Raw genomic sequence first — 12,019 nt, 5'->3', positions numbered from 1 at the left:
CTCTGGTTGTTTTTATTGTTTCGCATACGCTATTCAGACGGTGGATAAGTTTCTTCCAGTTTCTAGTGAGTGTGCGAATCTTTATGCTTTTGTAATATGTAGTAGTCTTCACAAGCACGAGTAGGTATGCAATAAATGAAATGTAACCAAATGGACTTTATGAGAGCGTGGATGGAAATTTGCTCGTGTGTTATTTTGTGTCTCTAGATTCAAGGGCAATGGACGCCAACGAACGTGGCAGGGGCTAAGTTGTGCCGTCGAAAAGTATCATCTGCTCTAAACAATCGTAGAAAGAAAGCACGAGGGGCTGCTGGCACTACCCCTTCAGACTGGTTGCAAACATGTGGCTCGATCTATCATTGACATTCGTATGATCGATCAGACGTCCTAGCTTCCTGTAGAGTTCGTCCAGGCTGGTTGCTTTGCTTGCTTATTTGATGCCCCCTTCCCAAACAGCGTGCCCCCAGTGGTGATACGTCACGCAGGCCTTCTTTCGCTCACAAACCAGTAAAACGATGAAATAGACAATAAGGCAGCATGTCTCACTACTATATATAAAGTTCACTGTCCAAAATAATAGGGGATCTGTAGACGACCAGGAGTTTTTACGGCAGGACGTGACCGATAATACACTACTTTGCTCGTCAGAAGAATGCTCTCTAGCAAAATTTTGATTGAGTTGTTTATCCCAAATCACACTTTTGTTGTCCTAAAGAGAGTCATAGAAGTACACCATAGCTTAAAGGGCGAGCGTGCTGTCTATATTGAGGTGAAGGCTAGTGATATGAAACGATAGTATCGTCAGGAGACACGGCCAGTTGTGGCATTTGACGCGATGCTTACTTAATGTCATTTAATATATGCATTACCGCTGATGACGTCTCTCTGCCAGTGGGTCCTCGTTCGATCCAGACACGTCGTCGATCTACATACGTTTGTTAGTCGTAGGACTCGAGCACAGGAACAGGGACCATTCTAATGTTTGTGGATCTATTTTGAATGCGTACTTCGTGCAAGATATGATATATTGTACACTTCTAATAAGAACGTTTAAGATAGTGGGCGTCAGTATGTCGGCGGTATTATCATCACAAATATCGAACGAAATATACGCTCGGTACCAACACAGTATTGTCTTGTACTATGTACGTTTCGTCTAAACACTTGCATCTCAAACAGATCAGTACATCGTGCGGCACGACATATGAAACTGAGAATGTACTGCTAATTTAGTTTCATATATAGTCCGTGCATATCTGTGACATGTATGTAACGAATTGTTTAAGATACACTCGTTATATAATGTTATTATGTTTATTGTTTAAACAATATATAACTGTGCTTGACATATATTTAATGCATAAACTGAAGCCATAAACGGCAACATAAGTTCGCTGCATTACGATGTATTGGTTAACAAGTCCCGCATAGGTAGATCCACGGGATTCGTAAATTGCCAACAATATGTGAACGAAGGGCTTCTTGTAGCACGCTTATCACTGATGTTTTGGGTGCTTATTTATGAAACTCGTTTTCGTGCGGTATTCATCGTGTGTCAAACCTCTTGACTCAACCGCAGCTCGCGTCGATTTGGACGTAGGTTTATCATTTGTAATTCGAGTAAGTAAGTCCGCGACGCCTATGTGTAAGGAGTCGCGGATCCTTCCGTATTTTTCTGTTTTTATATGCGTATTGGACGAGACTATCAGTAGTATTACTCTCGTCACAACATGTCATTCTCATTATTGTCCTTCGTTACTTTCTCTAGCCCGTTATCTCTGGCTCACGTTCTATCTGTCGCAGTGCTTTTTGTTTTTGCGAAGATACAGCTGATCACGTCTGGGGTCGCCTCCACCGTCGTCGCTAGGATGACGCTCAGTTACGAGCGTCGTTTTCGTTCGCGCTTCTAGTCCTGATATACTCACTCCACCGTTCGCGTTGCAATGCAGGACGTGACAGCTCCGTGGGGAGGCAGTACGGCACGACTTTCCGGGTGGCGGGATCTGTCGCAACAAAACGAATCGGGTAGCTAGGTGGTCTTGTGTCGTTGTGTTAATCATTTCCTATACGACCTTTCGTCACTTTTACCACCTTTATCATCCTATTAGCCTCAATAAGCGGTAGTAATGTATATATGGGCGCGTGATGCGTGATACCTGAGCGATACTTCTCATACTTATGGACGCACGAAAGCCGTTAACAAAACGTTCGCCAGATCTTCTTATAGGCCCATGACTATTCATTTGTGTGACGGTCTATCGAGATCGATTGCAATAGATGGTTTGCGATCAAAGCACTCGGACAAAAGCAATCGCAACTGCGTCTCGAATGTGGGCGACAGATGCATGTTCGAACAGGCGGAACATTGTTGCTTCACCGTTACAGAATTGAGAAGATCCCTTGCCAGCAGATATCCAGATATAATCCAGGGGGCGACTGCTAAAGCCGAGCTAAATGAGTCTTATATACTTACTCGTCTACGATCTGATTTTTACGACCGACACTGTTATTAGACGTTGCTTTATACGGCTAGCCCCCTGCACGAAACGAACTGTGTCTGCAAACAGTTTCAAACCTGGACCACTAGTTAATAATGGTAGATGTACATACACATACACAGTCGAACATTGAAAGAATTTAAATGTTTTGTCGGGTACTGAGAACTTTTGTCGGGTACAATTGAGTATGTATTGCTCTTCAATCGTAAAAGTTCTTAATCCTAAACTAAGTGATCAATATGTTCTGTAATGGAAAAGATGCGGAAACGTACTTAGCCGATATCAAGTTGAAGAATTATTTTCATAAAATCCTTCAGGCGCATTTCTGGAGCCACCTTTCGAGGAACAGTAAAGTACCATAAGCATGTTTGATAGTTTTTAACCATGGCTACGAGGGACAATTCGTAAAATCGCTCATATCAATGAAGATTAACTCTCTAAGATGTATGGGGGGTGGGGTATGAGAAGTAGTTGTCTTATGCCGATGTAATCCAGCTCACAAGGCTGTCGTGGCGGATCCGAATACGAAAATAAAAATCATGCAGATTTCCGTTCTTAGTAAGATATACGCAAGACTCTTGAGCCTCTATTTTCGTATTCTATCTAGCTTTGCGATACTTCGGTTCACCATTAGTATTATTCGACAATTATAGCTAAATAGGAATCAATTGTCGCACAACAGTCATTGCGCGATGGAATGGCCCATAAGGACAGATAAGCCCGAACGGGCGATCTTTAAAAAAATCGGTCGCTAATAGATCCATATGGAGAGAATGCAGAGATCCGCGTTCAACTGAATACACCTTATGAGTGTGTATACGTATTTTGCTTTGTTAGTTTAACTTGGATTTGAGCTGAAAATCAAGCAATCGCGTTTCTCTACTGATTAGTGTTAGAAAAAAATGATGTATCTTTAATACGACGACAGAAACGTCGGAACGTATAGACGCGAAACACAAAAGTAACAGCCGAAAATATCAATAGAAGGAGAATAAGGTTCTAAGGGATGGCATCAGTATATTGACCATGTGTAGTTTTGCTATCTGGACCCACATCTATGCATGTGTTTGAAACAGTATGGAGCTGGCTGCGTGCGGACAGGGGAACCAGCCCCAGCAGCAGCAGCAGCAGCAGTGGCAGCTGAAAGCAAAATGAAGCCCTGAGCATTATCATACCACCTTTAACAGAGTAGATTACAAAAACAGGCGATATCTTGCTGGCATGTACATCATTTATCTGTGCAACTAAACTGTGTGGTTTGGAAGTGAAGCACCTGTGCAGTAGCAATAATGCTGGTGGTAATCGTGACGACAAAAGCACACTTATCTGTATAGCAATACATGCGTAATTTTTGTTTGTAGTTTGTTGTTTTTGTTTGTAGCAATACAAACGAATTAAAAAAGAAACATTGAGTGTTTATATGTGAGCGGAGACACAGGAGGCAAGCATATGGTGATTGTGCCAATGAGGCTTATTAAATGCGTCGCTTAGGGAACGTACTTAGGGAAAATTAACGATTGCAATGGGAACTATCAAAAACGCTATTCACAATGACAAAAGCGTGTTGAAAGATAGAATATAATAACAATAATAATAATAATGATAACAAATATATTCCATTGCATAATAGGAGGGTATCAAACACAAGCGGCTAGAGTGAACGTTGCGCTTCGTGTGCCAAGCAAACATGTTTTCAATATATTTTTCCATTGAAACTTTTCTTCATTCTTACTTACTATAAGTACGATAATATGTTGTATATGATTTGATCAAATTATCAGCAGCTAGGAGAATTCTTAATACAAAAACAAATTATCGAAAACAAAATACTCCCATAGACGACGCCCTTAAGTCCAAAAGCTTTTATTTAGGAAAATCTGTAAAATCTCATCGGTTTCATACGTAATTCATCACGCGATGTCTCATATGCAAACAATGACAAAATGATGACAGAAGTCCGTCATTTAGATTCACATCATAAAGGGCTATTACCACCAGTATTATCGGCTACATAATGATCTCTGCATCCAATTCGATACCAATCGTGCAACGCACGACGTTCATCCGATTTCGTGCACGGTCACGGAAACTGGCTTGATGCTTTGCTCGATGCAAGTCTATCTTCGAATCTTGAGTTTCTTGAAGTATTACATATCTTATTAATGCCAGCCGTTTACGGGTCCATACATCGGCATTGATTCGATTGGACCGAAGTCCCGGACGTTCCCGGTGATTTGCGGTGCGGCAAAACAGGCCGAAAAAGAGCATGCATGCAACTTTATAGTCGTTCACTTGAGACAAAAACTGAGATAACAGCAACGTGCCTTGAAACGGGCTACGCGGGGCTTGCTCATCCATACGCCCCACGATAGCCTATGTCGTCCTGCAGCAGCCAGCGATTCGGTTTCTGTAATCATTTCTAATCACGCTGCCGCATGTGGTTTACTTGAGACAAAGAGTCATAAGGCACAACAGAACGAAATAGATTTCTTAGGACTACGTACACCGTACTATATGTCTAACCCAGATATATGAAGTTCCCAAAGCTAGCTCCGTATGACATCATAATCGTATCAAGCAAAAACAGTACGTCGAGTAGACCAGGCCGCTGGACGTATCAGAGCATAGCCTCCGTTGCCTAGTTGCTTTTTTATTTTTTAATAAAAAGAAAACTTCTATTTTACGAGAAGCAAGTGGGCGTCTGAATTGTTGTCAATTTGTCGTTTCTGGATGATTAATCCACGCAGCAAAGATCATACAGATGGAGACTTTTGTTCAGGCCTAATGATGCATAAGCCAATATGATGAAACGTTCAGTTTCATCATTGTCCGTTATTCCGAAATTAGGCGCTGCATTCTCCCAGGCAGACAGTGATATCAATTAGGAGAGAGGTATGGTTTTTAATTTTATTGTTATGATTTCTTTGGTTTTTTTATTTGACAGATGGAAATAATGCTACCTTAATTATATTACGGTAGCTAATTACCTCCTACTAAATGAGCTATTTTATTGTTACAGGCATAATGTTTATGAAGCCTTAGCTCTCTCTGTTAGCTACATTTGTCAGACAGCGCACAGTCTGATCATTTTAAAACGCTGGGCTTGCGCGGGTCCGTGCATGCCTCTTCTTATTTCTTTCGGTCTACACATGAATATTCTCGATCTTTATTTGCAAGACTGCATTGCTTCTCGTTCGTGCTTGCCTCTGATATTACTAAGCGTAAACAGAACCCCGTTGCAATTACGTCGATGTGTTCCCGCTGGTCCTGTTGTTGTTTCTAGCCGATGAACGTTTTGTGCCGTAGGCTCATTTTGGAAGCTCGAAACAAACCAGGACACCCGAAAAAGCTGAGAGGGACCGAATGAAAAAAAGAGGAACAGCGTGAGCAAAAACCTTAAGAAGGCCTAAACCCAGAACAACCGTTTAAGCAGCAGCTTTTAAAGCATGACGTATCTGTCTTCCAGTACCCTCCGGCTCGGTCCAGCTTCTCTAGCAGTTTCACCCTAGTTTTTTGCTAAATTTTCTTGAAAGAATTTCCTCAGACAGACAGACTCTAGTGGGACAGAACCATCGGCATCAAACTAGCGACTTGGTCTCATTTTCTCTGTGTGTCCTTAGTGTTGTCTGTGACCACTGTTTCGAATTGTTGATGGGCGGGCTCCTTCTTTGCTTAGTGTGCCTATCCATTGCTATGTCAATGGAGGTTTCGATGCTTAACCTAGCGAGAAGTCCGCAAGGGCCACTAGCTCGATTTTTTCGAACTGCCATTACGCGACTTGGCGCCTGCGGCAGCAGCAACGCCCAATGCAGAAAACGACGGTGTCAACAACTAACAAATTAATCGTGTTCGCTCAGTCGACGGTCGCAGCTCGAAGGAAACCAGCGGAACCGGACCTCTACGCCGTACCCTATATGAACAAGCGTTATCTTTTGGTGGCAGACGCGATTTTCACATTTCAGCTCTGGCCTTTTTCTCACTTCTAGTTCCTCTTAGTTCCGCTGATGTTTGTTGCGTCATCTTGAGCGTTTTTTTTTTTTTGACTAGTTTCACTATAGAGCTTTCAGCGTCGTCACTGCTCTCAGGGCCGCTTTATTTTCGTTCAAGAACAAGAGCGGCTGCGGCGAGAAAAGAATTCGAATTTTATAGCAAAGACAGGCGACAACGACACGATATAGCAGTAGTGAACCAAGCGGACTTTGCTGACAACCACGGAGAGACTCTTCGCTTCCTACATTAATCACAGTGTTTATTTGTTGGAAGACTACCGTTGTTCCTTTCTAAGTATGATTAGGGAGAGCGCAGATCATCGGATGCAAGGTTAGGCGTTATTGTATCTTCTTTCTGGTAAGTGATCATTTCTGTTGTCATTTTTTGCCGGCTTTTTGTCAAAATGACTGCAGTATAAATTTTGTCATTTATCGGTTTAGTAGGTCACAACTCGTAATAATTGCAAAATTGAGGAAGATATCTTGATGGCAGTTTGTCTACTTTTAAGGCTTCGAGTAATTACTAAGTCTGCTCTTGTTCACAGAACGCTCTAACCAGATGTTTCTGACTCTGAGAATACAACCGCCGTCATCGGCATAATCGGATACTGAACCTTCAGTTTTCCACATCAAAAGCAGGATCACGTCTACTATCGGTTCCGCTATTGATAATATGACTTTCTGTTCACGAAATATATATATATATGTATGTGGAGGTGATTGTTGAGCCATTCAGATTCAAGCTGATAGTCGCCCGTCGGCATTTTCCTCTAGTTGAACTCACGAGGACAACGCGTTGTCCGAGTGATGACAGCCTGCGTCTCTAAAGGCGCGGCTCCGACTTCGGCCGTTACAACAACAACTGCTATTGCCACGACCAATTCGCACCATCGAATTCTTCATCTTGTTTTCCTCCTTCTTCCGTTGTTCCGACGATAAGAGGCACAGACAGTTGATTCATAGTTTTTTTTCCTCTGTATAATCGTACATGTGGTTTGTAGGCTATGATTTCTTACGTATCTCTGCTATTGTCCCTCTTCTAACCTGATCGTCCGGCGGCGTGACCAAGTTACTGCAAGCAGCTCATAACAAATTGCGCTGGGTCTGGCGCTCTTCAAGAATAATCTCGCTCTATTTATCTTTTTTCCGCTCCACAAAAGGCATTTGCCATCTCCATCTACCTATCGGCGTGTTTCGCAGAATAGACAATGATGCTCATAGAGATCAATACCGGTACTCCGTTATCGCTACTGTCTCATGGACGGTCGTTGTGTCCGGTTCGACTCATCTACTCGTAATCCCGTAGCCATTCCTTAGTGGAGGATGCAGGACAGCCAGTCGCATGCCTTTTAATACACCTTCCGTCATAGTAGTATTACCATATTCGTCGCACATGTATGTCTAATGATAGGAACTACACAGGAAGGGAGCCAAAAAGTAAGAGATAGATATCCAGATGTAAACAAAGCCAGTCACTGATGCCGCCACGACGCCGCATTCATTTTACGCGGATGTGTGATAGATGCGATGACAGGCTGTTGTCATCAGGCCAATGCTACTTAAAAGAAAGGAGAATAGAGATTCAGGCTCTCGTGCTTTCGATTTCAGTTGTCCGACATAACGAGTATGTACGAACTCGTAGGCCAAGCGATGTTCCTAAAGGGGTTCAGGTTCCGAGACATGAAAGGAGTAAGCCAGAAAAGGAAAGATACAGGGGGAAACAAACGCAACGTAGGCACACTAACAAGGTATTTTCGTCACGAGTAGAATGCCATACCTTAGAGTGAAAGCCTAGTGTATGCTCGTACCGATATGACCGTAAGGACCTGAGCAAAAATTGGCAGAGTTCTCACCACGAGGCGAACGAAATGGTAGGAACAGGTTAGCTTCTCTTACTAATTAGAATTCTACCCTAAGGCGATGAAAGGCTCAAACGAATGGAGATAGTATAGCTAAAAGAAACCCGCCGATGAAACAGAAACCCTTTATCATCAGCGGCCTCTTTCGTTAGCTGCCTTTTCTTTATATTCACCTACTGGCTAGGTTTGTAGCGGAGTAATCAAACCCAGATGCCACCACGTAATTGTCAGACGTCGTGGTGCTTGTAGCGGTAGTGAAAATGAACAAAGCATAGCCTCTGTACCGGAATATTCGAAATCAAACCTGCGCGCACGAAGCCACATGGCCAGTGTGCACGACATGTCTCGCATACAGCCATTCCACAAGTGAAACTCACACCACATCACGAATGGGTGAAGACATCACAAAATCCGCCTTACCATGGCCTATCCATATCCATTCGACAATGCTGCGTTGTTATAATTCAGAGATGTAGAAATGGGTTTTTGTCCGAGACGTATTACAGCAGATTTTCTAGCACGCTACTCTGCCATCGTTCTTGGCATGGTCGACCTATTCCTGCCATTCTGTTACGACGTTCTGCCCTCCTGGCACAACTACGTCTTTCACAAATATATGATTCTATCTATATATCTGCGTTTGTGTGCGTATGACAGACGTAGACAAGTAATGCCGGCACTATGCTTGAAGTGCTGCGAGGTCATCAGATATGGAGTGTGGTGCCATCCGTGTGCGAATGGAAGGAAAAGATTGAGAGTGACCACACAAAAAGGGCGACTTCGAATCGACTTACCACTAAGGTTTGAACGGCAGCTAGGGTAGGTTGAGTAGTAGTTAAGTGCTAGTGGTTATGCAAGAGTAATCTGTGTTTAACACTGGGGAGGATCGGGCTTTCAGAACAAACAGCTGTTAACACTGCATCGAAAGCGATGATACGATAGCAATGCGTTTCCCCCGTATTAGGAATATAATTAACCCTCTCATAGAGCTTTGGACAAAACCCAACTGAGATCGGAAGCACGCTGGAAAAAGCCTAAGCTGAACCTTCTGTGGCTCAGAAGGAGAGGGAGACGGACAATACGTTTTCTGTTGAGGCATGACCCACTCACAATCGATGAAGACGACGGAACAACGGAGCAGCTGGAGGCTTGATCTTCATTTAACGTCATCATTTCACGCATTGCTGACCGTTGTCAACACAGATATTATCCAATATTCATTTCGAGAGAGGACTCGAAATACCACTTACATACGCACACCGTCCTTGTTTGGTCGACAGCAACAGAAATGGTATGGGAGTGTCCAAACGACTTACTGTGTCCCTATATTTACACAGGGTTCAGCGTCTAAATACGGGTAGACTTCAGCGGTCGTTTTTGTCGTCGCGAGTATGGGCTCATTGAATATTCGTGGTGGAGCCGACCAACAGATTTATCATGACGAAAAGTAGCACGTCGTTATCGGAATTTTACCAACGATCAGTTACCATCCAATCGTTTCGCATTTATCAAAGCGAAACTGGAAGCTTATTTTCTTTTTTTCGCAGTCTACGGTTAAGGTCAAGAAGGTTCGAAAAAAGCATTCTTTGGAACATTTTTTGATGTACCTCGATTTTTTTGCACAGAAATTAGCAATCGTAATGGAAAGAAAACTATTAATAATTGATCGAATTGTTCAGGTAAGTCAAGACGGTTGGCCATTTTGAAACTCTTTGCTTTTTTTGCACGCCTTTAGACTTTTCGACGGTTTTGATCTATTGCGTTTTGGGATTTTTGTCCTGCCCTCAAAATAAAATTTAATTTTTTTTAGGACATTTGAGCAACACTTTAGCAAGTTACATTTTTTCACATACGCTGCCTATTTAAAAGTTATTTAAGGGTTAAAGAAAAAATATGACTAGTAAGTGCTTTAAGTCCTGGATTGGAGCTTCACCTTGGTCAATGGGCGTCATATTGAATAGTTATGTCCTTTAAGAGTGACCTCTGTAGCATATGTAGAAAACTTTGTTGAATTACATACAGTCTTAAGAACAAAGCATCATAGAAATTCCCCGCACCCCATATATATGTATATATATATAAGCAGCGGTTTTCGATCAAGCATCGATGATAGAATACTATTCGCGTTTAAATACTACAAGCAGAAAGGTTACATAATACACACAATGTAATATCATTGTGTATCACGCTGTCTTTTACGCGGACATCCTCAGCCTTCTGCAATTAACGTTTTACGCGTTAACTGCTTGCACACACGACCCCCGAAATTCAACAGCGACAGAAACACCAATACACTCACTTCATCCTTATTCAGGTATACATCAAGCACAAACGTGTATTTTGTGCACTTTAAATGTCCCGAAGGGCACAACGACCAAAAATTAATTTGGTCAGTACGTAGCGGCTGGCCGCAAAGACGGTCAGGTCACAAGTGAAGGGGATATGGAACAACAAACAACTGCCGGAAGGCCATGAGCAAGGTGGCTTAGGATATAGTGAAGAAGCAGCCGGCATGAGGTAAGTGTCATCTATTAAACGTCCTAACATTGGGTGAGAGGCGTGGCTTGGAATCGGACCGGCACGTTTCGGAAGGCTGATATAGTAAACATTGCATGCTGCTGAACTTATCGGTATTCGGAATGCAGCTAGGCCAAAAAGTAAGAAACACGTAGAAAGACATATCGCTAACTGTCCTGTTTTACGTAATAGACTAAAAGAAATTACACGAAATAAAGGAATTTTATAAAGCAAGGTTTTATATATTATATTAAATGGACATATTAAATCAATATTTCACATATTATACGCTAAGTGAACGCTGCACGTTTCAGTAGATACTCAGATGAATAAACACCTTGGCTTCTGTCCTGTAAATGAATTTTACATAGTACGGATTGAGACTGTATGGTAAACATATTCTGTAAATATTCTATATCGGTTCTTTTCACTTCTTCTCTCTTTCACTCGTTTCATTATAACGGCACAATCCTGTTGGAATCCTGCTTTGTCATCGACTGTGATGTAAGGACACCATAATCTATTTGTTACATTCGATGTGATAGGTATTATATGGCTTCAAACCAAATGTTGAATTGACCACTTCAATGAGGAATTTTCGTACACTTATAAATAGCTCATCAGCTCCGATCGTCGTGTTAAATAAGAGGTTGTGTAACAGGCAGTTATATAATCGGCAGAGTCGCTGCTTTGTTCTAACGTAACCATTTTTTCAAAAACACATAATATTTTCTATCTACGCGTCTTGAGCGAACAACACGGCTGCGTGGATTTGTATTTTTACTGAAAGTTTATTGACCTGCGAAATGAGCATATGCGGTACTCGCTGCGTCAGTGTAGTTGCCGCAAAAAAGCTGTTAGAATACAGCCGTTGAACACCATTTGCTTGCTTCTGTTACACGCTTACTGTCTCCACTGCTCCGATTATCAATCAGAAATGATAATTTGAAAGCCTTCAAGTGTAGAGATATAGCATGCAAGTGGTCATTAAAAAGATGAGTCACTGAAGTTCGGAGCTCCAATCTTTTTGCCCTTGCTTTTTGCTTCTGCTTTCCCAGCAGCAATACAGTGCTTGTCGATTCTCTCAACTTTTATCGTGCTCGAAATTCCGCGTGCGCTTGAAGCCCGCTCCATAGAACCCTTCTACTCGTTCTTC

This window comes from Varroa destructor, unplaced genomic scaffold (assembly GCF_002443255.2).
Source record: "Varroa destructor unplaced genomic scaffold, Vdes_3.0 BEIS01000005.1, whole genome shotgun sequence".
Classification (NCBI taxonomy): Eukaryota; Metazoa; Arthropoda; class Arachnida; order Mesostigmata; family Varroidae; genus Varroa; species Varroa destructor.
This window is presented reverse-complemented; position numbering follows the sequence as displayed.